The sequence below is a fragment of the Triticum dicoccoides genome, chromosome 7B (genome assembly GCF_002162155.2).
Source record: "Triticum dicoccoides isolate Atlit2015 ecotype Zavitan chromosome 7B, WEW_v2.0, whole genome shotgun sequence".
Classification (NCBI taxonomy): domain Eukaryota; kingdom Viridiplantae; phylum Streptophyta; class Magnoliopsida; order Poales; family Poaceae; genus Triticum; species Triticum dicoccoides.
In genome coordinates this window covers 193043741-193048238 of record NC_041393.1, presented here as the reverse complement: position 1 = coordinate 193048238, position 4498 = coordinate 193043741, and positions in this window count along the sequence as shown.

Sequence of the window (4498 nt, the reverse complement as noted above, 5' to 3'; positions counted from 1 at the left end):
AAATCCGAACACGTTTGCGCATCCAGACTCACTATGGCATGATGTTTTAATCACTGAGCCATACGTTTTTGCCGTCCGGCCAGGTCCCGCATCGAACGATCCTCATCAGAGGATTTACTAGGCTCGGATGCTATGGACAGCGGGACACCCCCGAAGGCCCCTTCCCCAAAACACGTGAACGACACTGAGGTTGTCCCAGAAGGACCCAGGGCAAGGAGGAGGGGAGATCATCAAGGCGGCGCCAGGAGGTCAAACTTCAGGGGCCGGATACACAGGAGAAAAGGCTCCCATGGAAGTCGACGGCGGGGGCTATCTCGAATTCGGCCCCCAGCCAGACACAATTCCGGAGACCAATACGGCTCCGGAATCAAGCAGGCAGCCTCCCTCGGCTGGAAGGGGTGTGCCTGTTCCACCGGCAACCTCTGTCCAGCCAGAGATGCCGAATACTTTATCGGCGGCGCTGAAAAGCGCCTGCATCATTGAAGAACACCGTGCCCTTATGGGTGCGGTGATTGAGAAGATTCAGTCCGCTGAGAGTGGGCTGAATGAAGCCTGCACCAGCCTTATAACGGGCTTTGAGGTATGTTTTGTGAGGGTTCAAGGTATGTCATAGTATAGGTAGTAGCCCCTGGTACACTGTTCGGTGAAAGAAAGAACCGGATAGAGGATCAATTATACGTTCGTAGGAGACTCACTTTATGGCATCTCTCCCTCTTTTTTTAAGCAGGCGTCTGTAGAGACTGCCGCCTCTCATACTACGGAAGTCTCCAGACTAAAGCAACGTCTGGAGCGGGCCAAAGAAGAACTCGGTCGAGTGAAGAAGCAGTTGGAGGATAACCAAGGTATGCAAAAACCTTGTTCACATTCAGCGCGAATGAAGAAGTTAGTATGATGAAAATATTTTTATGGTGTGCTCTAGGGGCGATGACCGAAGTCGAGGCTGTGAAGAAGGCTGTGGCCGAAGCCGAGAAGAAGGCAGCCGCAGAGCAGGCTCTTTGTGAAAAGCACGAGGCCAAGGTTATTGAAGCCGAACGAGAGCTCCAAGAGGTCGTGAAGAAATGCGAGACCTTGGAGCAGAGTTCAACGGAGAAAGAATCTGAACTCTCCCAAGCTCATAAGGCCGCATGTGATGCCCGAGGGGAAGCCCAAGGCACCCTGTAGGAAATCCAGGAGGCGAGGAAGATCGTGGCGGGTAAGGCTTTTTCTATGCAAAGCAGGTATTTGTAGGGAGAAAATCACGTTTACTAATTTGAATTCGGATTTCTCCAAGGGTATTTGCGGTGCTGCCACGCAACATTTCTGATGCCGCTCAATTCTATCGGGCCGAAGAAAGGGGCACTGCGGAGAAGCTATTCTGGTCGCAATATCTGGCGCCAAAGTATCCGGTGCCTTTTGTCGATCAGCTGAAACAGTTGATCGAACTGCATAAGGCGGCCGAGCTAGCCATGAAGGATTTGATTATCCGGCTATGGCCTGCTGAGCCGATTCCAAGCACCTACTTTGGCTCGTGAAGCGGCTTGTGAGTGCCTGCCCTCGACTTGAAGTCATCAAGCGGCCGGTCTGTATGGAGGGTGCGCGAATGGCCTTCGCCTGCGCGATGGTGCACTAGGCGAAGATGGATGCTGAAAAGCTGATGAGCGAAGGACCGCCGGAGGGGAAGGAGCACCACAAGCCCGAGTTATATTATGATAGTGTCCTGAAAGGATCCCGCCTTGTGGCGGAGCAATGCACCAAAGACATTATTTCCCATGAATACAATCATGTTCTCCTATGTAATATTAAACAAGGCCATTTCTATTATTTATTGCCTATTATTCGAAAGTTTTTCCTCCTGTGCGGCCATTTTATATGTTAATCCTAAGAGTTGGCCAGTCGTCGGCTTTTGCCCCCACGTAGGAAGTACGGGGGTGTTCGGGATAAATCTGAGCACTCTTTCCCCAATTTTGGGTCCTTGAAGGAGGTGTTCAGCGCAATGAACTAGGCAATCGGACTATAAGGCTTTATCGCTCTCACTTAGCCATAGGAGCTTGACAAAAGAAAGGTAGGCGCAGCCCCTGGTGTTCGGAAGACCGCACTAGGGGCTCTATAAGCACCTGATCGGAGGAAAAGCCGATCCATCGCACGCTGCATTAGTTATCGCATAATGCGGAAGAAATCCTTAAAGATTTTGCAACCTCTCGAACAGCTGACCAGCTCTCGCCGTATCATGACAGTCAGTTTTCGGCTTTCTCTACTGAGGCGCTCGTCCGGAAGAACCAGGACGCAATCGCAGTAGTTCTCCCTTTACTACCCTAGCCGATATAGCGGAACATAGGTTAGCAAGCACAGGAGCCGGGCAACACAACTATTGACCCAAGACATGATCCGGAGCCAATGCATGTAATGCTATAAGTTCAGGGTGCCGAACGACCGTGAAGGTGTTCGGACTTTATTGTCATATTATGGGTACAATGAGGCCCCTAGCATATTAAGGCATGTCGCAGTGTACGAATGTCATTTGAAAAAAAATGTCAATAAGAAACAACAGCAGATAAGCATCATATAAAGCCACATGTTGTGATTGAATAACACGTCAATGCGTATGAGTACAGGTAATGTGATAAAAAGAAACATGACTTCGGAACCTGCTGAGACCAGGCGGTGGGACGTTGTTTGCGGATCCGGATTGTAATCGGATGGTCATCGAGGGGAATATCTTAGGATTCCCTTACGCGTTCAAGTTGTTTCCCTTTTTGGTATATTCATCCGTTCATGGGTCTGGTCTCCATGTCGCCAGCCCTGGCCTATGCAAAAGTGGACCTGCAAAGAAAATGCAAAAAACGTTTGTGTGCCGTGAAGTGGTTAAGCCGCATTGTGTGGCCTATCCTAGCTTTGCCTCCATTTTACTGGCGAAGGGTTTAATTGAGCTCCTGACGAGCCGGGCTGTCCTGCCGTGTAGTAGTTCGGACTCCGTTGACGGTGTCTGGAAGCTTGGCCGTTGACTCAAGGTTCGATTGAAAGGTGCCACTCGTTGCTTCTACTATTAATGTGGCGGCGCACTCTTCGGCACAGAGGGAGCGTTCAGCCTTGCCATTAACTGTTATGACGCCGTTGATAACCCACAAGTGTAGAGGATCACGACAGCTTTCGAGGGTAAAGTATTCAACCCAAATTTATTGATTCGACACAAGGGGAGCCAAAGAATATTCTTAAGTATTAGCAGTTGAATTGTCAATTTAACCACACCTGGATAACTTAGTATCTGCAGCAAAGTATTTAGTAGCAAAGTAGTATGATAGTAATGGTAACACTGGCAAAAGTAAAGATAATTGTTTTGTGGTAATTGTAACAGTAGCAACGGAAAAGTAAATAAGCGAAGCACAAGATGTGAAAAGTTCGTAGGCATTGGATCAGTGATGGATAATTATGTCGGATGCGATTCCTCATGTAATAGCTATAACATAGGGTGACACAGAACTAGCTCCAGTTCATCAATGTAATGTAGGCATGTATTCCGAATATAGTCATACGTGCTTAAGGAAAAGAACTTGCATGACATATTTTGTCCTACCCTCCCGTGGCAGCGGGGTCCTAGCGGAAACTAAGGAATATTAAGGCCTCCTTTTAATAGAGAACCGGAACAAAGCATTAGCACATAGTGAATACATGAACTCCTCAAACTACGGTCATCACCGAGAAGTATCCCGATTATTATCACTTCGGGGTTGTCGGATCATAACACATAATAGGTGACTATAGACTTGCAAGATAGGATCAAGAACACACATATATTCATGAAAACATAATAGGTTCAGATCTGAAATCATGGCACTCGGGCCCTAGTGACAAGCATTAAGCATAGCAAAGTCATAGCAAAATCAATCTCAGAACATAGTGGATACAAGGGATCAAACCCTAACAAAACTAACTTGATTACACGGTAAATCTCATCCAACCCATCACCGTCCAGCACGCCTATGATGGAATTACTCGCGCACGGCGGTGAGCATCATGAAATTGGTGATGGAGGATGGTTGATGATGACGACGGCGATGAATCCCCCTCTCTGGAGCCCCGAACGGACTCCAGATCAACCCTCCCGAGAGAGATTAGGGCTTGGTGGCGGCTCCGTATTGTAAAACGCGATGAAACTTTCTCTCTGATTTTTTTCTCCGCGAAACGGAATATATGGAGTTGGAGTTGAGGTCGGTGGAGCCTCATGGGGCCCACAAGATAGGGGGGCGCGCCCAGGGGGGTGGGTGCACACCCCACCCTCGTGGACATGGTGTGGGGCCCCTGGTCTTGATTCTTTCGCCAGTATTTTTTATATTTTCCAATACTTGTCTCCGTGGATTTTCAGGTTATTGCGAGAACTTTTGTTTCCTACACATAAAACAACATCATGGCAGTTCTGCTAAAAACAGCGTTAGTCCGGGTTAGTTTCATTCAAATCATGCAAGTTAGAGTCCAAAACAAGGGCAAAAGTGTTTGGAAAAGTAGATACGTTGGAGACGTATCA